The following is a 24,288-nucleotide window of genomic DNA, read 5'->3' on the forward strand; positions in this document are numbered from 1 at the left end:
GTGAACAAAGTTAAGCACGTAAAAATCTTTGCAAGGTTCTAGTTTTTAGCAGCTTGGTGTTTTTTAAAAAGCACCTTTTAAAAAAAGTATCAATTTTGTAAATTCAGTGACAATGTTAATAATGTTTTGCAAGCTGCCACTAATTTAATAAATGCAAAACACTAAACATATACTGTGTACCCTCTGAGTATTTGAAGTGATTTCTTTATCTTTCACACCAAGTTAATTACCATGTTTTTAAAAGTGACAGATGATAAAACAAAGAAAACCCACAGAAATTAAGATAAATGAACTTAGAAAAGTTATATAGTAAATATGTTGGTATATTTCCCCAAATTCAATGATAAATTATGCTAAGATCTGGCACTCAACATTTCATGTTAGTCGCTTTCTCAAATAGGTGGAAGTAAAAAAATAAAATAAAAAAAAAATCCAAGTGGCAAGTGAGCAGTAGGAGATGATGCTTCCTATCATGTGGGAAGAAGTCTCTACCTCTCCCACTCAGCTCATAAGTAGCAAAAGCTGTCACTCCTCTCCATTCTCCCTCCTCCACCTCTTTCTACTAACAGCCCCTCTATGGGTGCAACTGGTACAATGTAGTCATGTACTGTCAATATTCACTTGTGGGGCAAATTAACATTTCTGCAAAAGTTCAGAATAGGTGAAAAATTCATAGGTTTTCTTGAATGCAAAAGTAACACTATTTCCTTATACTACTAAATATTGCTTAAAAACTTTTCTCCCATTTACTCTAAAGTGCCACAGAGAGATTGCAAATGTCATAGAATTTAGTATTTGTGCACTGCATAATGGAGGGTTCCTTTCACATGCCACTCTACGACAAATAAAACCACATTATGATAAAACACGCACCCCAAACTCACTGAATTAACACTTGTGGAGCCAGAAGAGCCTTAATCCCTCAAAGTGAGAAAGTCTAGTCCAGCACTGATGGGGAAGAGAGCATGGTTAGTAAAACCAGCAGATCGAAAAGGCTCTGGATAGTCTCTAAAAAATTCTGTTAACCTCAACCTAGCCCTAGAGAAGGCCATCCTCTCTAAGAACTTCAGTCAACCCCTCCCTCCAGCAGAAAGGATACTTATTGATAGAGAAGGAAAATACTGCCACTGCAACAGATTCCCTCACTCCTCCTGCAAAGCTAGAAATGTCCCCTAATTTTGCTTTCTTATGCATGTATAAAAAGCAGGAGCATATGGCCCACAGAATCTATGTCCTATATGCCACAGAACATAAGCATCTTCCATCATCCTCAAATTACACCTAAACTTATTTTCAGTACAAAATGATCTGATCTTCAAACAGTAAAAATCAAATTAAGACTCTGTTCCTTTCTTACAGCCTGGAAGTGCCCTGGAACCTCATGTCATGCAATTCAGCCAGCAGTTATTGAACAAAGGTACCACATGCCTAACCTTGAGCCTGGAGGTTAGGTACCAAATTACAATTGCTAGAAGATGATTTTTTTTTTTCCCTACTGATAAAGAAAAAATACCAATCTTCTTTCAGAATAGGCAGGGGAACAGGAGAGCCCTTTGGTAGACCACAGGTCCATCCTAGAAACAAAGGGGGGGCAAGGAGGCAGTGTTTTGAATAAAAGTTCCTTGTCTGCAACTGAATGCATGTTTCTTCTAATATGCTTAGAAAAGTGAGTAAATGGTTACAAGCTAAACTGAAATTCCCACCACTGAACCACCACCATTTGAGGTGTTAAGAAAGAGCCCCGAGTACAGGGGTTCTCAAACTGGGGGTCGGGACCCCTCAGAGGGTCGCGAGGTTATTACATGGGGGATCGCGAGCTGTCAGCCTCCACCCTAAGCCCTGGTTTGCATCCAGCATTTATAATGGTGTTAAATATATTAAAAAGTGTTTTTAATTTATATGGGGGCGAGGGGGAAAAAAATCGCACTCAGAGGTTTGCTATGTGAAAGGGATCACCAGTACAAAAGTTTGAGAACTACTGCCCAATTAGCGAAGTCTTCGCTGCCAAAAGAGGTCATTGTTTGTTTTTTTTAAACTGCAAAGATAGCTAACCTGTTAGCTGTAAAATCCTAGTGGTGCAGATAGTTTTTACTGCAGTGCCGCTAGGTGAGATCAAAACTGTGCTCCCCCACCTGCAGCTGACCATGCCTAATTACTTTGCAGTAAAAACTGTCTATCCCTTGTCTCCACTACAGTTTTAGAGAGAGACAAATATCCAATGTTAGGCATCTCACTTTAAAAAAAAAAAAAAAAAACAACACACCACCACACATTTCTTGTTAGTGAAGACACAGCCAGTTAGAGAAAGCAACTTCTCTGCTCTAATTATTTAGCTCAATGCTGCCCAACCTGGGAGAGAAAGCTGCATGACTTTCATGTTGTCCCACCACACCCAAAACATGCTTTCAAGAAACAAGCAAAACTTTACAACAGCATACAGGGAAACTAATTTGTCTGACAAAAGTAAGCTATTTTTCTAATAACCCTTAGATGTTAAAAACATATATGCTAAAAGAGGAAGTTACTCACCTTATGCAGTATTGATGGGTCACTCACTCAAAAATGCATAGTATTCTGCAAAGGTATGTGCAGAGGCCATTATAGCTGTTCTGCATATCTCCGATATGAGGATACCCTAGAGAAGATGGTCAACAAGGAGACCACCCTTGTGGAATGCGTGCGCCCTGAAGATGGTGGTGTTACCCCCCGCAATTGGTAGCAGAATTTAACAGATAGTTTCTGGATAGTCACTTGGATAGTCTCTGAGCTGAGATTGACGCACCTTTTGACCTCTCTGCAACTGAAAGGAAAAGCCTCGTTGATTTTCAGAAGGCCTTTGTCCTGTTTAAGTAGAAGGCCAAAGCTCTCCTCACATCGAGCGTATGGAGAATGGACTCTCTATTGTTCATAAAAGGTTTGACAGAATGTTCAGAGTTGAATGAGTTGATTCATGTGAAATGCAGAAGTTATTTTGGGAGTAAACTTCGAGTGTGGTCTGAGTGGGACCTTGTCCGGGAAGAGCAGCGTAAACGAGAGATGTGCCATCAAAGCTGCTATCTCATCTATCCTTCTGACAGAAGCAATGGTGATGAGGAACACTATCTTCACGGAAAGGTGAGTTAACGAACAAGTAGCCATGGGTTTGAATGGCGATCTAGTCAGTCCATTTAGCACTAGGTTGAGGTCCCATTGCAGAGTAGGGGTCCTGGACTGTGGGAAAAGGTTTGCTATACCTTTTAGAAACCTCTTCCTAGTTGGGTGAGAGAAGACTGAGTAGCCTTCTACCTGCTGGTGGAAGATTGCAATTGCTGCCAAGTGAAACTTCAGCGAGCTAATAGAGACCCAATTTCTTTAAGGATAACAGATAGTCCAGGATCACTGGCACGGTGGCTGAATTAGGGGTAACATCCTTCGATTGGCACCATATTAATGGAGATATCCCATCTCCTAGAACTGGAAGGGACCTTGAAAGGTCATCGAGTCCAGCCCCCTGCCTTTACTAGCAGGACCAAGTACTGATTTTTCCCCAGATCCCTAAGTGGCCCCCTCAAGGATTGAACTCACAACCCTGGGTTTAGCAGACCAATGCTCAAACCACTGAGCTACCCCTCCCCCCGGAGGAAATCTCTATGTGGAAATCTCTTCCATTTCTGCAGGTAGGTGCAATGAGTTGCACTCTTCCTACTGTGCAATAGTATCTCCTGCACCTCCTCTGAGCAGGATGCCTCTATGTGCTGGAACCATGAAGGAGTCACACTTTGAGATGTAGGACCCATGGACTGGGGTGAAGGGTGCGACTCTCATTCTCTGACAGAAGGTAGAGAATGTTCAGTAGGGTCACCAGTGGACATAACATCAGCTGGGATAGATAAGGGTACCATATGTGTCTGGGCCATGTGGGGGTAATCAAAACGATGTTTGCTTTTTCCCTTTTTATCTTCAACAGCACCGTTAGCAATAAAGGAAATGGAGGGAAGGCATAAAGGTTCTTGTTCCAAGGAAGGAGGAGAGCGTCTCCCCTGGAGTGTCATTTGATCCCTGCTCAGGAGCAGTACTGCAGACATTTCTGTTCTGGCAGGTAGCGAACAAATCTGTTTCTGGAAACCCCCATTGCCAGAATATATTGCGTAGAACGGTTGGCTCTACTTCCAGTTCGTGGTCGAGCGGGAACTTGCGGCTGAGGCTGTTGGACGGTGTGTTGTGTATTCCCAGTAGGTAGGCCGCTGATATTAGGATGTTGTGAGAGATGCACTAATTCCATAGCTTCAGAGCTTCTGTGCATAAAGAATGAGACTTGGCGCCTTCTTGCCAGTTTATGTAATACATACAAGCCACGTTGTCCATCATGACCTTCATATGCATATCCTTAATCAGTCGGAAGAAGTGAGCACATGCATTTTGAACGGCTCTGAACTCCAGCAGCTTGATGTGGAAATGTTTCTCTGACGGGGACCATTTGCCCTGTACAGTGTGACCACTGAAATGCGCTCCCAGCCTACGAGGGACCAAAAGTGTCACTTTGAAGTTGAGGCCTGAGACGAGGGCAGTTGTGGCCCTGATTGTTTGGGCTTAGAGAATTTTCTCTCTCTGTGGCTCATACGATCTCTGCAATGAGAATTGAGGCATGTACTGCAATGATATCAGCTTGAACTGTCGCTGAGGACTGTATTTTCTTTTGTAGGCCAGCATGTAAATTCTCAAGGATCTGAGTCACTCGAGAATCCTTTAGCATGTAAAGGATAGATCTGTCTTCTCAGCTAATAGTTTTATTCCCTAGAAGGGGAGGTCTTCTACTGTTGTCTGGACCTCCTTAGGGAAGCCGGACAAATAGAGCCAAGAGGCCCACCTCATAACCACCACCGTGGAGATAGAGCACACTGCCGTGTCAGCTGCATCCACCACGCACTGCCGAGACGTTTTCGCCAGTAGCTGGCCTTTGTGAATGATGGCCATGAATTGGTCTTTGTATGTATCCAGGAGCTTCTCAATAAAGAAGTTTAATTTTGTATAGTTCTGATAATCATATTTGACTAGTAGGGCCTGATAGTTTGCTACCCGAAACTTGAGGGTGGCTGAAGAATAGGCTTTTCTGCCAAACAGGTCCAAGCACATCCCATCACAGTCATATGGGGTAGATTTAAATTAGTATTGGCAACTCCTCGAATTGACTGTGTCCACTGTGATGTTATTTGGAGGCAGATGGGTGAATAGAAAATTCTGTACCCTTTGCAGGCATGTAATACTTCTTGTCCACTCGCTTGCATGTCGGCAGGATGGATGCCAGAGTTTACCATATGATCATAGCAGGGCCTAGGAGTGCCTCGTTAACTGGGAGGGCTACCCTGGCAGAGGTGGAAGAATGTCCATCAGCTTATGATGAGGTTCAGACACCTCATGTAGTTACACTTTTAGGGCCTCAGCCACTCTGAGTTAGGTCCCAGAATGACCTAAAGTCATCCACCAGAGATGGCGGGGGAAGCATCACCGCCTTATCAGGTGAGGATGATGAGAGGTGAGTTGAAGGGGCCTCTTCCTTTTCTGCCTCCGCTTCTTGTTCTTCCTCCAAGAATTCCAAAGGGTCTGGTGGCCTTGACGTCATCGCTGAAGGGGGACATCTCTCTGCCTATTGATAAATCAGGCCTGTGAAGCTTGTTATCTCTGGGCCTGCCGGGTGTGTCAGTATGGGGTCCATATGGTGGGTAGGACGATCATTGAAAACCAAGTTCCTCCACTTTGCTATCTGAATCTAAATGGGAAAGAGGCAGTGCGTGTCATGGAGATGCCATTGCATCCACTGCTCCAGGCGAGCTCAATACCGGAGCCCCAATATTGAGAAGGGGCAAGTCCATCAGTGCCATGCGCATCAGGTTCTGAAGATACTGATAGAGCCAGAGAACATTTCCGGCTCAATCTGGGCTCACTACAGGGACACATAGACCTCTTCTTACTAGTCTTTAGTGAATGGCTCGATTCCTTAAAATCACCTGCCCTCCACGTAGAAGCTGGCTGTGATGTCTCTGTCCGGGACTCTGGTGGTTGAAGGGGTGACCCCAGGAGCAGGAGTTTTAGCCTTAACTCTGTCCTTCCAGGACCTGGGTTTTAGCTGCTGGCACCAACCACACTTTTGTGGATTGTGCTTCTCCCTGATGCAGCAAATACACTGCGAGTGTCTGTCCGTTATGGGATGGAATCATTGCAGCTAAGACACTCTTTGAAGCCTAGGATGCCAGGCATCTACTTGTCCAGAAGGGTCCCACCCACCAGGGGCGAGACCTTATTGCTCTTTTCTTTTCTGGCACAGCCAACTAAAAACATGGCTAGCCTCAAGGCAGGCAGGACGGACTGCTATTGAAATTCTCCGATCCACAGTGCGGGGGCGCACGCACACACACACACACACACCCCCCTCTAGAGTGGACCACCCATAGGGACCCTACTCAAAGAACATTAAATACGCACAAAAACTTATTGTCCTTTATCTCTTCTTGAAGTTTGCTTTTTGGAAACATGCTTTTTTGTTCTCAGAAATTCATGTAACTTCATTTTCTGTTAAATAATGACATTACACACCCCACGGACATGACAATCACTGACTAACCTGAGCTGTTTTCAGCCTCAATTTTCCCCCTCCCTCCCTTTCTGTCTTGGAAGACAACAATGTAAGAACTTTTAACCAAGACAATGTAGATATATGCAAAAATATACAGAGGTTTATTTGCACAGGCACAAATGGAAATTATGTCAGTAGGGGTCAGAGGTAAATTTCTCCCCCGTCAGGAAAAACACATTATGAGGGATGGAAGGGGTCACAGCCACTATTTTTAAATAAATTAGGAAAACAGGGGCTTTAACAAAAGTAAAAATGAAGTCTATCTTTATGGACCATGAGCCACAAGCTGAAAATGTGAAATTAAAGTTTTGTTGTTGAATTGCCACTAATAGTTTAGTTATAATTTGAAAGGGAAGGAAGAATGGAAGAGCTTTATAGGTCACTTTTAAAGAAAAAGAGGAAGTATAACACTCAAATTTTCTCCCAGTGAAAGATGTTGTGAATGCGATTTTATGCAAACATTGATAGCCTATGGATTAGAGAGTAAAACAAATCTATTTGGAGAGCATAAAGTATACTGAAAAATAGCCTTAAAAATCAAAGATTATTGATATTAAAGGGGACAGCAAAGGTTGCAAGGTGCAGCGAGTACTGGACTTTAAAGCACTGAAACATCAGAACATAGTCGGGGGAGGCGAAGGGAATGAAACACAATTCCAGTTTGCAAGAATACTGACAAATAAAAACAACCTTAATTTAACTCATGCCTAATGATATTGACCCACTTATATATAGATACCACAGCACATCTCAAATTTAAAATAAACTAGATATACAGAACCCCTTCCCCTACCACTAAAATGTAGCCAACTTGGGTTTGAAACTTGGGTACCAGTTCACAGCAGCTACACAATAGTTTAGGACAGGAACTGAGGAATTCCATATCTAACTGGAACTACAGGAGGCATTTTATGTAGATATTATGCAGTATTTAAGGGGTAATATTTCTGCTTTTGTGAAAACTGAAATGGGATTTCTAATCATCATAAAACAATCATGAACTTAGTTTAAGATGTCTTCTGAAAGGCAGAACCTCCATTGCTAAAACCGTTATACAACCAATACCTTTTCTTAGAAGACTTCTACAGAACGGCCAATAGAAAATCCACTTAATATTCTATTACTTCCTTAGATTCGATTTCCCCCCACAAGCCAGTCAACTTCTTATCTTTCCTGATAATTTCCCCTTCATAAAACATACTGTTAAGTACCTCCTAATTTTCAATTTCAAGCAATTTGTCCTAAGCTTAATTCTACATCTTCCAGGCATCAATTATCAAAGGATTAGCAGAATTTTAAACCCTTCCATCTTTTAAAGAGATAATCATCAGGAATCTTGTTTTAATAAATATCTTCATCCTAAAACCATAGCACTGGTTCCTCTTCCAGGCATGTGTTCAGGCCATCATATATCTTCAACGTGAGCAAACGCAGACTACCATTCATTGTGAGAGTGTATAGTATTTTCAGTAAAAATTTATTTTATCTTAAAAAGTGGCCAAGATGAAATTGTCAGATCCTGCAGCTCTTACCTATACCACTCCCATTGCATTCAATGGGAATTTTGCCTGGACAAGAACTACAGGAATAGGCCCATATAAAATTGAAGTGTATTATAATTCTATAGTAAGGCAGAGGTAATTAAAAATAACTAATATAACTCAGGTTGATCAAGTTTTAGAGTTGTAGATTTAACTATTCTTAAAAAAAAAAATCTAGGATTAAATTTTAAAATGGTTTCAGAGGAGTAGCCATGTTAGTCTGTATCAGTAAAAACAACGAGGAGTCCTTGTGGCAACTTAGAGACTAACAAATGTATTTGGGCATGAGCTTTCGTGGGATATAACCCACTTCATCAGATGCATGGAGTGGAAAATACAGTGAACAGGTATAAATATACAGCACATGAAAAGATGGGAGTTGCCTTACTAAGTGGGGGGTCGGTGCTAACGAGGCCAATTCAATTAGAGTGGATGTAGACCATTCCCACCAGTTGACAAGAAGGGGGTGAATATCAACAGAGGGAAAATTACTTTTTGTAGTGTTAACGAGTAATTTTCCCTCTGTTGATATTCACCCCTTGTCAACTGGTGTGAATGGGCTACATCCACCCTAATTGAACTGGCCTCTTTAGCACTGACCTCCCCACTTGAAAAGATGGGAGTTGCCTTACCATGTGCTGTATATTTATACCTGTTTACTGTATTTTCCACTCCATGCATCTGATGAAGTGGGTTATATCCCACGAAAGCTCATGCCCAAATATATTTGTTAGTCTCTAAAGTGCTCCTCGTTGTTTTTAATTTTAAACTGGTTATTCCAAAGTTTCTAGACAGAAAGAATCTTCACTTTTAATCATTACTTATTTTGTAACATTTGTACACAGAGTGAGCAATGTTAATCTCCATCATTTATAAACTTACTTACAACTACTTAAATGCTAACTCTATTAATTGATTTTGTTCAGCAACAAAGCAATCTCATAATTATATCTATTAGATACTGTCAACTGATAGATAAATGGTCAGTATAAACTTTGATATTTTTACACTCTTTTGAAAATATAATCCAACTCAAAGCTAGCTAGATACGCACTTTTCAGGCTTAAAAGTGACACACGTTCTTTTTCTCTCATTCTTCCTCCCCAGTTCCTGATTGCTACATCCTAATGTCACATCTTGTCTTAGGCCCCAATCCATGTGGGCAGACCCCTGTGCCGCTCCTGGCAGGACTGGGCCCAGTATCACATACTCTGTTTGTACAGAACCTAGGACAATGAGACTGATCAAGATTGTTTTATTTATTTTTATTATAGTAGTGTCTAGAGGAATCAAACACTTGTCCAATGGAACAGAACACTCCTGTTATAAGTGGACATTTAGAGGAAACTATTCCCACAACACCTGCATACATCAGTAGTGAGGTCAGTGAGTCAGTCATTACAGTGAGACTCAGACTAAGGTCAGAAGGGACCATCATGCTCATTAGTCCAGTGGATCCCAAACTGTGGGGCACACCCCCCAAGGGGGGTGCAGAGGAGCATATGGGGGTGCACAGTGGGGCCCAGGCCAGCTCCCCTGGGGGAGGCGGGGAGGGAGTGCCATCCAGCTCCACTCTGCCCCCAACCCACCTCCAGCTTCACTCCATCCCCTGCTCTGCCCCTAGCCCAGCTCAATTCCCCTACTCCCTAGTCCCAGCTTTGCCCTCATTTCCTGTTCTTCCCGCAGACCAGCTCTGCTTCTAGCCCCAGCTTCTCCCCCATGCCCAGTTCTGCCCCAATCTCTGCTTTCAGCCCAAGCTCCTCTGCTAAGCAAACTGTGCAGTAACGGAGGGGGGCATAAACAGATTCCATTACTGGTAAGGGGTGGACACAACAGGAAAAGTTGGGCACCACTCATCTAGTTTGACCTCCTGCACATTGCAGGCCATAGAACCTCACCCACCCACTCCTGTAATAGACCTCTAACCTCTGGTTGAGGCACTTAAGTCCTCAAATCATGGTTTAAAGACTTCAAGTTACAGAGAATTCACTATTTACACTAGTTTAAACCTGCAAGCGACCCATGCCAGCTGGGTCTGTTTGGTTTTCGAACTATACATTTTAAAAAGGCACACACACAGAAACTAGTGCCAGCTCGATGTGTTTAAGATAAGATGGGACACACAGCTAATATTTCAAACTTTTCTTCTAAGCTGAAGTGATGTATTACTCAAATTAATATGCTGGTTGGCTTTTTTGCCTCAAATTAAAAGGGTTAACAAGTTGTAAAATACAATAATTTTTTGGAAGTAAATATCTCTAGATTTCACCTACATGCTTTTCAACTTACTCAATTTAAGCCAATTAAAAAAAAGTTATTCATTAAAACTTATCCATAAATCTTTAAGCAATTCACAACATACTGTAACATTTTAAATGATAATTATTCGAGTACTGTAGATTTAATCTTTCACCATTTAAGTATGTATATATACACACGTACATACTCTGGTCAGGTCAGAATTGAAAACCTGCTATCGCTATGACCATATGCAGTATAACCTGTACTGGTCAACGCCAAGTGCTGGGCAGTGATTTATTAACCCAGCAACATTAGGAAGCGATAACGGCTTTGGGCTGATGAGTGCCTGAGGAGGGTAGTGGAACCCTTGATGGAGAAAATGCCATCAAAAGGCGGATGAGCAAATTCACTCTGTTTTTGTCAACGACATCCACACATGACAGACTGGGTCCTTCAGCTGTGGCTGATAACCAATCTAGGAGTGGAGCCCCAAAAGGCAGGCAGATGGAAGATCGCCTCTGCTCTGGAAACTTCTGCAGCATAGCTGGTTCCAAATATATCGACTCCCGTCCTTCCTTTGGCCCAAACTAGTGAAGTCAAGAGGGGGATGCTGACACAGGGGCAAAGCAGCGCCTCCATATCAACTGCCCAGGCTATTGCAGCCACATCACATGGAGAGGACACTGCATCCTTGCTGGGAACATGGACACAACACAGAAGGTGGCAGTTACGGGTTATAAGCTCTCACTTGACTGGCGTAGAGAAGGGTGCCACGGGCCACCTTCAACGGTGGGAGGAATCACTGCATTCCATTGGTCAGCCACTGCCCGCCAAAAAGCCGGGCAGCCCCTGGACAGTTAGCTGCTGACCCGCCACAATCTGCCCGCATGATGGGGTGCATGGGGCTAGACCAAAAGTTGAATGGCAGACAGAAACATTGCACCTGGCAAAAATGAGAAACCAAAGACTTTCCAGCTTGAAAGCTAGAATGTCAGGACCACGTGTCCAGGATTGACAGACAATGACGACCTACAATACACAAGCAGCATACGGAAGTGGGTAAAGCTCCTAGAAACACGCATTGGGAAGTCAGAGTGTATCATCTCACTTAAACTTCAGACGACTATTGGCTCTGTGAACATTCATTACTACCTATGCACCAACACTCAAATCTAGCCCCAAGGAGGAGGATACATTTTACGACTCTTTGCATCAAGTCGTCAAAAGAATACCATCAACTGTGCAACTTTTCCTCCTTGGTGACTGTAATACAAGAGTCGGTGCAGACAACAACTCCTGGCCAGATTGCCTAGGACATTTTTGCATTGGCAAGATGAATGAGAACGGCCAACAACTTCTTGAATTCTGCACCCAAAACCAAATGTGCATTACCAATTCATATTTTACAGGAAAAGATTGCACCAAAGTGTCATGGTGACATTCACGATCAAGCCACTGGCACCAATTAGACCGTTTTATCATCAGGAGGAAAAACCTATCCTTAAATTTAAATAAATTTAAATTAGTTAAATAAATTTGAAGTGCAGAACACTCACACTTCCAACAGCACTGATTGTGACACTGACCACTCCTTGATTATTAGCAAGGTGAAGATTACAGCCAAGAAACTACACAGAGCAAAATCTAGAAGCAAGCCCAAAATCAATGCTATTAACACCGAAAACCAGAGGAAATGCCAGGAGTTTGTGAAGGCTTTTGAACTTCGCATGCATGGGAAATCATTACCAGAAAAGACAGAGGAATTTTGAGAAGATTTAAGAACAAGCCATGAAATAGCTTTAGCTACATTTGGGGGAAGAGACCATGAAAAAAGGACTGGTTTGAAGAACCAGAACTATTACCTCCCATCAAACATTAAGAACACAGTCTATCTGGATCACAACAAGAAGCCAACAGAGAGCACCAAAGTGAGACTTCGATATGCAAAACCTGAGATACAGTGAGTAAGTAAACACTGTGCAAATCATTACTGGATCCAGCTCTGTAAAGAGATACAGATAGCCTCAGACACAGGAAACCTCGGAGTCATGTATGATGGCCTGAAGAAAACTCTAGGTCCCACAGTCAACAAGGTTTCTCCTTTCAAATCGCAGAGTGGTGAAATAATTACAGATAAAAATAAGCAGTTGTCTCATTGGCTTGAACACTATTCAGAGCTATACAAACAAGAAAGAAACCACAACAGTGAATTACTGGACATCAAATACCAACTCTACAGATCATGCCACAGCTAGATGTGGAGCCCACTGTAGAAGAACTAAGCAAGACCACTGATTTGCTATAAGTGGTAAGGCTCCTGCAAAAGATGGCATCCCAGCAGAAATCCTCAAGTGCAGGAAAGACAGCCTATTACCATATCTTCATCAGCTGCTACTTAAATGCTGGAAAGAAGGCGAGGTACCAGAAGAGATGCGCGACACAAACATCATCACTTTGTATAAAAATACAGGCAAAAAGGGTGACTGCAACAACTATAGAGGTATCTCTCTACTAAGCATAGCATGAAAAACTTTCACAAAAGTCATCTTAGTGCGCCTACAACAGCTGGGGAATCGTGTCTACACTGAGTCACAGTGTGGATTCAGGGTTGGAATATCAACTATAGACATTTTCTCTGCATCAACTCCAAGAAAAGTGCGGAGAGCAAAACCAACCATTGTACATCGCCTTCATGGATCTAACCAAAGCATTCAACACAGTCAGCAGAGCAGGTCTATTTGCAATATTAGAAAACATAGGATGTCCACCAACCCTGTTAAGTCTTATAACTTCATTCCACAACAACATGAGAGGAACTGTTCAGTTTGACGGGTCCAAAGTCCCAAGTTAGTAACATACCGTTGCAGTGCTCAATTGATGCACCTCCTAGTGTTTCAGAAATAAAGACTAATGTTGATATGGCAAAATATTTCTGTAACAACCACTTTGCAGCAGCTGCTCTGAAAAAAGTGAAAGGGACCAAGCTAACTCTCCCACAAGACGTGCGATGGAACTCAGTAGTGGACTGTTTTGAGCACTACAAAAAGAACTGACCTAATCTAAGGACAGTTTGTGAACAAAATTGTGAAAAAATAGATGGCACTGTCACAGCCAAAGTTATTAACATTGGGCTTAAGAGAAATGTTGAACACATGCTGAGTACCCTGAAGCCTATTTCTGTAGCCTTGAACAAAATGCAGGGAAATAGCTGTTTTATTGCTGACGCTGTTGAAATTTGGAAAGAACCGCGTGAGATCTTAAGAGAAATATGCAATGACAGAGTTAAATTACAAGCATTAAAAAAAACGAATGGGACAAGTACTATCTCCAGTTCATTTTCTTACAAATATTCTCAATACTCGATACCAGGGTCAAACCTTAACTGCTGAAGAAAAGGAGTTATCTATGACATGGACATCCAGCAATCATCCCTCCATAATGCCAACTATAATAAACTTCAGAGCTAAGGGTGAACTAATGATGTTTTAAAGAAAGTCACACCAGTAAACTGGTAGAAGTCACTTAAGCACTTGGATCAGAGACTGTTGAAGTGATAATCTCACTTTTAACAGCAGTAGCTTCTTCTGCTAGTGTAGAAAGAATATTTTCTTCCTTTGGACTAATTCATTCCAAATTGAGAAATTGTTTGGGACCTGAAAAAGCAGGAAAGCTTGTTTTCTTTTCCAATTTATGAACAAACAGGAAAATGAAGGTGAAGACAACTGAGTTAGCTGCAGAAGCCAATATTTTAAGTTTCTCATGTTGACCTGGATGCCATAGTCGATTTAATTATTGTTTTGGTTTTTTTTTAAAATATTTAATTTAACTATTTTAGTTAAAAACAATTTTAACAAACACAAACCTGATTTTAAAAAGCTTGAATGTTTAACTAAATTCAAAAATTCATATGCTTGTTTTGTTAAAATATTATATGTTTGCTGTTGAAGAAAAAAATCCAGAATACATAACGTTGTTGTTTTAGTTAAATAAAACAATTTAAATATCTGTCTAGTGGTGATCTCCTCCTAATACAGCATGGCAAGAAAATCCTCCAAATATTAATGATTTAATGTTGAAGTGGAGATAGATATTTATGAAGTCGTTGGGAGGCGAATTGCTTTAATTACCTTTGGTAAATGAAATAACCAAACAATCATTCATTTTCTGATATAGCTTGAAAAGTTTTCCAAATAAATCACTTTAAAAATATATAGTGTGTACCTTCTAAAAATGAAACCTACATCTCTCTCTGAGTTGCAAAGAATATATATTAAGGTTATAACAACCAACAAGAATGCACTTTTACATAGGAATCCATGATTAAATCAAGTCTTCCTTTGATTTAAATCAAATCCACCCTGCACTTCAGACAGCTTTGAGATGAAAAGAGGAGTGAAGCAAGGATGTGTTCTTGCCCCTACACTCTTTGGAATCTTCTTTTCAGTACTCTTGAACTGTGCGTTTAAGGACATGAAAGATGGAGTGTATCTCCACACAAGATCAGATGGGAAACTTTTCAACCTCTCCTAAGTCAAAGACCAAAGTCAAAAAGGTGCTAATCAGGGAACTTCTATTCACTGATGATGCTGCTCTTATAGCCCACAATGAAGCTCTATTACAAGAACTCATGGACTGCTTTTCAAAGTATCTGTCAGGCATTTGCTCTCACCATCAGCATCAAGAAAACGGTTGTATTAGGACAGGGGTTCCAAAAGATCCTTCAATTACCTTACAAGCAAGCCAGCTAGAAGTAGTCCAACAGTTCAGCTATTTAGGTTCTACAGTGACCACCAACCTCTCACTGGATGAAGAACTAAATGTTCGCATTGGAAATGCTGCCACTACCTTTAGCACGGAAGAACTCAAAGCTTACCACCAAGACCAAAATGCTAGTGTACCAAGCTTGCATCCTCAGCACTCATGTATGGGGGGAGGGGGGGGGGGGGGGACGGGGGGGACGACATGAATAACTTATGCTCATCAGGAGAAAAGGTTGAACAGTTTCCACCTACGTTGTTTACGCCGCATACTCAATACCACATGACAAGATAAAGTCACCAATGCAGAGGTTCTTCAAAGAGCAAATTTACAAACTGTGACAGCCCTGTCCAAGCAAAAATGATTGCGCTGGCTGGGCCATCTGAGTAGGTTGGAAGACAGACGCATACCCAAGGACATGCTATACAGGGAGCTATCAGAGGGAACAACAACAAAAGGACGTCCCAAGTTTAATATAAAGACACATGCAAGCAAGATATGAAGGAATTTGGAATTTATCCTGACCAATGGGAAATCTTGGCAAGTGATCATAACAAGTGGCGCCATCATGTCCATCAGGGTATGAAAGTCCATGACAGGGGCTGGCTCCTACAGCTTGAAGAGAAAAGACTGTAGGAAGCAAGCAGCTCCCAGCCAAGATGCATACATTTGCAATAACTGCCAAAGATCACACAAATCTCATATTGGACTAAGTCACATGAGGCATTGCAAACCATCTACATCATCAGCTGCAATTCCCACTACCTCTCGCAGATGAAAGGATGCCAACCAACATGTATATACTTTATGCAGAGGGACATAATCCTCCCTGGTCTCTAACGGGATATACCACATAAGTCCAGATATCACATTGGACCACCAGATCACAAGTAAAGCTCACTTGCTCAGTACTCTTAGACCAGTAATGCATGGGCTACATCCTTTACATATCATTAACAAGTTTACACTTAGATTACTGCATTCAATTTTGGTGCCTGGACACAAGTCAGGTGGCGGAATTAAGGGAGCAGAAATGATTAGGGGCCTGTAGGAACTTACCAGTGACAAAAGATTTATAGAATTAAATCTGCACAGCTTGACTACATGACAGCTAATGGGAAGGATACAAAATACAGTAGTTCATCGTTTAACAACAATGGATGGTTCAAGGTGATCAAAATATACACGTAGTGACTCGGTGTGGCTCCCCTCCTGCCCAGCAGAGGGAGTGCCCTTACAGACACCCAAGTGGGCGGAGCCTCCGCCACCTGTTCCGGCCCCCCGGAAGTCAAGGGGCGGGACAGGAAGTATAAAAGCCGGCCGCCAGAGCTCAGTGCGGCCCCAGCCACCGCAGGGAGCAGATGTAGGGCGGGGAGATTGCGGCCGGGAGACCTCCGAGGCCCTAACTGGCTGGAGTTACCCCAAGCCCTCTACGAGGAGGAACCACCGGAGACCGTCCGCTCCCGTCGTTGGGAGGAGCTGGTGGAACTTCCCCACACCAACCCCAAAGGCGAGACGCCACCGGAGCCCCTCCGGCCCTGCTGTTACCCGGAGGAGCCGTCCAAGCTCAATTGGCCAGATTTCCCTGAGGAGCTGCCAGACCTGCCACCAAGCCCCGGCTGAGAGGAACCCATGGACTGGACTGGGCCTGGTGCCACAGACAAGGTAGGCCCTGAGGGGGAACATGGAAGTAGCCCGGGGGTAGCCGACCCCGGTCAGGCTGCAGACACATATGAGCCGATGTCAGTGTGTTTCGGTCAGGATACCCCACTGACTTGCAGCGGCAGCAGCCGCTGCTAGGGCCCCAGGCTGGGACGCAGTGGAGTGGGTGGGCCTGCGTCCCCCCTGCCACCCCGCTCACGGGTGGCAGGCTTCCCCCTCACCCAACGCTCAGGTATAGGGCCTGAGCCCCCTACCTATTGTATTGTTGCTCAGTCCCTGCACCAAAGGGCCTGAGCTCCCCGACTGTTTGTTTGCTCAGTCCCTGCCTGAGGTCCTGAGCCCCTGAACTGTTTGTTTGTTCCACCGGTAGTGAGTCGGTGTGGCTCCGCTCCTGCCCTGGAGGGTCGAGGCCCGGCACGAACCTTCTACAATACAACTTGGATTAATAGTAAGAAAATGGTTAACTACTTACATATTATTTGTGTACACATGAAAATGTTAAGAGGGATGCTTGGAGTTACACGATTGGACCACGTTCAGAAAGAACTAATTAAGGGACATCGTAAGGTGATACCAATTTTAAAAAATCTGAGGGAACCTGGGTTCAGATGGTTTCGACATGTGAAAAGACGACTGGAAGAATCTATAGAAAGCAGTGTGTTAAAGAGAAGGGTTGGAAGACACAAAACTAGACTAATGAATGTCATACAAAAGGAGCTGATGAGCTGCAGGGTTTCTGAGGAACTGCTTCAAGACAGATTAGACGGGAGAAGGATCAAATGAGATCAAGGCTAGAAGATGATGATACTATGTGTGTAAACACACCCTTGGCTAAAATCAAGGATTGGTGGCATTACGCAGAGATGTTGCCAGAAATAAGATTATGGAAAACAGTGAATTTTCAAACCTTTCAAATCTTGGATTTTTTTCCAGTTTAACCTGAATTTAGAAAATACGAAAAAAGTTCTCATATATTTGCCTTTTTTATAATTAAAACAATCTTAGAAGTTTTTCCCTAAATAAATTGTCCGCATTTTAAAACTTAATGCTATATTAAATCGATCTAGTTCACTCCATTCATGATAAAATCTTTCGGGAGGAAGCACAGCAGGAACAAAATGCCACCAGAAGCCCTTTTGTGATGTTTCACCCTTTTCTGTTGGGGGAGGAGGGATGAGATTTTGTACCTTGACCAAAGAGACCACGGGGCTTTTTTCCAATTCTGGCAGACCAGGTGGAGAAAAGGCTGATCTTCATGAGGCCAGAGCCATATGCTGTGTGAGGGCACAGCTGTGCCATAGCCTCTGGCACTCCCAAACCCAGCTCCTGGAAGATTACCTTTGGAGTCTCCACCAGCACAAGGAGGGTCATTGAAAAAATGATAGTATAGTTGGGGTTGTATTTTTTCCCATGTAAACCGCATGGGCATGGTATGTGTGTGCATGTACAAATGAGAAAGTAGTGTTTATTTTCCAAGCCACTCACTCATATCCCAGTCCGCTCAGATTCTTCATCTTCCCTCTGTGTAAATCAACATCCAGATCTTTTCTCCCCACCCCACCCTTGCATAATACATGGAGATCTAAAAAGGAAACAATCTGGGCCTACGTTTTTGTCTGGAAATACTGGACAATTTCTCTCAGCAGCCCTCACGTGTATAAAATACTTCTTCTGCCTTGTAGATACCAAAACCAAGGGTGGTTATGTGAGGGAAGCAAAGAAAGGCACTTACAGCCAGAAAAAAAATAGGAGGAAAAGAACAAAAGCAATGAAAAACGGGACTAACATGAGACCTTAAAGGAAACAAAATTATATGGAGAGAAATAAAAAAGGAGCAAGACAAAGATTTGGAGGGACAGGAATTGTGGGAAGAGAAGATGAGATGACAAAACACAAATGACTAGGGATGGGAAGAGGAACAAACAACAAAACAAAAGAGGTCCTAACACTGCCATAAATCACTTTTCCCAATTCCGTGATATTAATTGCATCAGTGTTTACTTTCAGAACTCGCATTTTTGTAGCCTTGGTGCAGGAATCCTAATTAAGAGTGAAATTTGACCCTCACCCAAAATGAGGCAGACACTTCTAGTATAAAGTCTTGTTTGTTTTTCAGTCCTACTAGCTATAGAAGTTTATGAACTTTCTTGCTTTAAAGGACAATCCTATGAAAAATGGCTATGGATTCAGGTATGCAGAGACGTGTACATATCTTTAGTCACATAAATACTCTTATTCAAGTCAATGAGATTACTCACTTGAGTAAAGTTTACATATATGCTTCAATGTTTGCAGGATTCAGGCCTCAACTGGTAACTGAAGCAAAAGTTTAGCGAAGAATCCACTGAGCTGTGACCCAGGTTCTATTCCTGGCTATCCACTGACCTGGCTGTGTGAACTTGGGCAATAATTTTCTTAAAATTTGTACAAAGGATAAAGTATCCAAGGCTCTAGGCACGGCTGACATGAATCACAAAAACAAATAAAACAACCAGCAAAACACAAAACTGGAAAAAGGTGTAAACCAGTGAGGTGGCAAAAATTGCATATGATACAAAACTACTCAAGATAGTTAAGTTCAAAGCAGACTGCGAAGAGTTCCAAAGGTATCTCACAAAACTGGGTGACTGGGCAACAAAATGGCAGATGAAATTCAATACTGCTAAATGCAAAGTAATGCACATTGGAAAACATAATCCCATCTATATCTATTTATCTATATAAATAAAATGATGGGGTCTAAATTAACTGTTACCACTCAAAAAAAAGAGATCTTGCAGTCATTGTGGATAGTTCAATGAAAACATCCATTCAACGTGCAGTAGAAGTTAAAAAAGCTAACAGAATATTGGGAATCATTAGGAAAGGGATAGATAAGACAGAAAATATCATATTGCTTCTATATAAATCCATGGTACACGCACATCTTGAAAACTGCATTCAGATTTGGTTACCCCATCTCAAAAAAGATATATTGGAATTGGAAAAGGTACAGAAAAGGACAATAAAAATTATTAGGGGTATGGAACAGCTAACCCTATGAGGCGAGATTAATAAGACTGGGACTTTTCAGCTTGGAAAAGAGACTACTAAGGGGGGATATGATAGAGGTCTATAAAATCATGTCTGGTGGGGAGACAGTAAATAAGGATGTCAGCTGCATCAAGGGCAGACAGTAGTGCTGTCTTGGCCACTAGCTGTCCCTCATGGATGATCGCTTTGAACTGATCGCGCGGCAACTCAGGAAGCTGATCATTAAAGTTGTTACATTTCGATTAATTGACAGTCATATTTCGCCATCAGGGCTTGGTAACTGGCTATCTGAAACTGTAGCACGGCCAAGGAATAGGCTTTCCTCCCAAAAAGATCCAAACATTTCCAATCCTTGTCGGAGGGAGTAGACCTCATTTGGTGTTGAGGGGCCCAAGAATTCACAGCATCCATGATGGAGTTGGGGAGAGCGATGGAGAAGAGGAATTCCATCTCCCTCACCAAGACATAATATTTTTTTATAGGCGCTCTTGAAAGTGGGTGCCACAGATGCTAGGGTTTGCCAAAGGGTTTTGCAGGGTCCAGGAGAGCCTGATTAATAGGGAGAGCTATTTTAGAGGACAAGGTGGAGTGCAGTATGTAAAGGAGCTTATGATAAGTGTCCTTGACTTCCTCCAAGGGTATATTTAGTACACTTGCAACTCTCTTTGCCGTGCCCTGGAAAAGCCAGAAGTCATCAGCCAAGGACAGTGTCAGAGGCCAAAGTCCTGGTGCTAAGGAGACTCCGATACATCGGACACGCGGAGGTCTCAAGTGCTGGAATTCCAGCAGCATCAGACAACTTCGTGCCGCTGTCTGTACTGAAGGTGTTGGAGATTTGCCTGCACCACTCTCTCTGGTGGATTGGTGCAGGCAAGATGGATGGGACATCAATGACAGTGCCAATGGTACAGTGTGTACCGGCAGCGTCTTCTTAGTGGAGTGCTTGTTCCTGTCTTAATCCTTCGGTACCATTGATGCACCTAAGGACCCAATGGGCACAGGCTCCAGATTTTTGTGAGCTATGGGTACCAGGCTAGGATTGTCTCGGTGATGACAGTACTGAGCATGCCAGAAATCTTTTACAACTGGCTCAGGGCTCACTCTGGGAACTTCCCGCTCTTTTTTTTTGATGACTTACGAGAAGTGTCTGTGGCTGATTTCTTCTTTGGTCTTGGATGTTAAAGGCTATAGGGAAGACTCACATCTGCCAGGTGACTCTCAGCGCGGGTTCAGGGAGGATTGGAGGGCTGCCTCAATGAAGATGATCTTCTCTCTCAACTCCCATTCTTTCGAGACCTGGATCTCTGTTGCAGGCAGAGACCACAGTTCTGTGGAATGTGTCCTTCCTTGAGGAATGTGTGTGTACTACAGGGATGGCCTCTTTGCAGGAGAGGCACTTCTTGAAGCGCTATGTACCCATTGGGGGAAGAGTCCCCGATGAAAAAAGGGAGGGGAGGAAAAAAGTCATTTTTGTTTTGTTTTTGTTTGGGAAGAAAGTAGAAGAAGAAGAAAACTACAACTAAGGGCTAGTCTACCCTGCAACGCTAAAGCACTGCCCTGGCAACGCTTTAACGTAGCTTGTGTGGTCACAGCAGAGCACTGGGAGAGAGTTCTCCCAGCACTCTAAAAATAAAATAAAAACACCTCCACAAGGGACACAGCTACCAGTGCGCTGACTGTGCTCAGGGGAGTGTTTTTTCACACCCCTGAGCGAGAAAGTTGTAGCACTGTAAATTGTCAGTGTAGACAAGCCCTAAGACTGGGGAGACTAACTAACTATAGAAATGTTAACACAGATGATGGGTGCAAACAGACTGCTAATAGCTCCATTGCTAGCCAGAGGCAGTTGAGAAGGAATTGAGGGGGGTTAGCCCACACACATTGGCCAGCCTCATGGTGGGGCACAAGGAGAAAGAGCGCATGTGCGGGCCTAACTGACACTGCTACCAAAGTTGTCCAATCAGTAGCGCAGGGACACAAACACACCTACAATGGAGCACCCAGAGGACACGACTCAAAAAAAACATTATTTTCTCCATTTAACACAGAAAGTCTTGCATACTTGCAGAACTGCCCCCAGGCTTCCATTATCCCTGAACCTACACTTTCACTATACTTACTTATTTTGTTAGAAAACATGCTGGAAACTATCTGCCCCAGATTAAGCTTCTACAATATATTTATTACTTCAAGATTTAATCTACATGTACAGGCCCAAAACCACTGTCATGGGCACCTATCCCATAAGTTAAAAATCACTACATAAAAAAAAGAACAGTTCTTAAGTATATCTTCGCCCACACAGTCCTTAAACTTAAACAGGGAGGGGGGAACATGGACTTTGCAGCATGCCTGGAAGATTAAAAAAATCTGGGATCTGGAGGACTAAGGTGGGGAAGGGATGACACGATTTCCAAAACTGAGCATCCAGCACAAGGAATGTCCTGCCAGCTGATCCATCTCATTTATATAAAGCGACTCCTGCTGAAGCATCTCTGCTGGTCAACTGTGGTAGTATGTCCTGGGGAGAAAGGAGATCTCTCTCCAGAAACAAGGTCCCAAACCATTTAGGGACAATTAAACTTTTGTTTAGAATTTGAAGTTAAGGATGGAAAAGTTACCTGTCACAGTAACATGTGAGGTTTAAATACACCTGTTTCGTTAGACTAAATACATATCCCAATAGTAAGAAGCAGCTTTATGTAGTACTATCACTATAACATTCAGCTTTCACAGACAGCACCTACCCACCAATACACAACCGAAGCCCACTTACAGAGTTTGGGGGCATCTGCTGAATTATAGAGTAAAATGTATTTCCTTAATTTCTTTGTATTTTTACGAATGCTAAAAAAGGTAGCTATCCATACACTGTGGGCACTCTTGACCTAACTTACATACATCAAAAAATACACTCAAAGTGCAGCAGTACAATTCAGTAGAACTCAAGACCAGTAAGCCAAACAACTTAAAAGCTCATATTCCCCTCCAACAATTTCCCACCAAGCTGAAAAGAATATTTATATTCACTCCCTAAACACAACTTATTTTGTATTACCTTGCTCTGCTATTGTTTTTCTTCTCTTGTTCCTTCCCTATTGTCCTCTTCTTGACCTCTGATTTGTTTTATCTTCCTAGGTGTGTGTCTCTTTTTCTGGGATATGTAAAAACAAAACAAACCCACACAGGACTGTGTCCTCTTTCCTTTTTTCTTTTCTTCTATTTGCCACCATAGTGCCTCCTGGGAGTAGTAATTCAGGTGCCATGTGCCTTCATTTCCCTCCACAGACTGGGCTTCCTGGTCAGACAACATCTCCTTTAGTGCACCAGGGCCTCCCCCACTTATTGAGCCACTGTGGTGCATCATGAGATATGTAGTCTGGCTGAGGAGTGCAACACCTAAGGAAAATGAAATCACTACAACACCCACACAGCACCACAACAGCATTTCTGAATTTAAATTTTTAAATGTTCAGCTAAAAGTTTTCAGTTGATTAGGTGGCTGGTGGTTTTTTTGTTTGTTTTAAGAAAAATCAAATTTTCCACAGAAAGCAGACCCTTTTTGTGAAAAAATTCCTTTTTTTGAAAACCCTATTTTCCATTGAAAAACAGTTTCAGTGGAAAATTTTCAGCTATTGTGCTGAGCAAACAGGAGATCCATGTCTGCATAATCCCTCTTTCCCTGCAGCAGCCACTCATCTCTGTAGTCTATGACTCCATCAGAGAAAGTGGTTAGGGAACAGTCGGACACACATACTGAACCTCAACTGCCAGTCTTAGCCTTGGCAGAGATTGTTGTCACTCTGGTCAGTTTATCTATTCCAAGACAACAAATCTGCTATTCCTCAATATTAAACAAGGCGCTCTTAAGTCTAATGCAACTCTTCATCTTACTGTTATTGGGATCCAGAGGCCATATCAAAAATTGAAATTCTGACAAATAAATTATTCCAATAAGCTACATTTAATAATCTTTGTCCAGGAATCAAATAACTGTTGGAGATGATGCTATATAGTGCTTCTTAGAAAAACTCATTTGAAGCCAGGCAGAATATCATTGTTTATTTTAGCAGGCATAATTTTAAAATATTTTAGTATTTAAATAAATACTAATGTTTATTACTGATGTTACACTGGTCATTACATCCTCTTTTCCCCTCCCTTCCCTGGCTCGTGCCAACTCATTCTCAGTTTTTGTTTTGAATAGAACAGAGCATAGTGTCAGCATGAAACAAATAAATAGTAATAGTGTCATTGCAGCCACTCTTGGCAATGGGGACAGCCCAGAAAAATCTAACTCCCTTTCAAAAAAGGGATAATCTTAACATGTTAGGGATATATTAACAAGTAAAGACTCTCTTTAAAATGATTTATGGAGGTTACTGGGATGCTGGTTTAGAGCAAACTCTTTCATAAGGAGATTGCTTCCTTTGTGTGCTGCAG

At 42.4% G+C, this 24,288-nt stretch overlaps 1 protein-coding gene across 6 annotated transcripts in view; it reads right to left on the minus strand.

The window, feature by feature from the left end:
- NIPBL (NIPBL cohesin loading factor) overlaps nt 1–24,288 on the minus strand; it is a 289,804-nt gene that overhangs the window by 219,068 nt on the left and 46,448 nt on the right. The gene's annotated exons all lie outside the window — the stretch shown is intronic.

Source organism: Malaclemys terrapin, chromosome 6 (genome assembly GCF_027887155.1).
Source record: "Malaclemys terrapin pileata isolate rMalTer1 chromosome 6, rMalTer1.hap1, whole genome shotgun sequence".
Classification (NCBI taxonomy): Eukaryota; Metazoa; Chordata; order Testudines; family Emydidae; genus Malaclemys; species Malaclemys terrapin.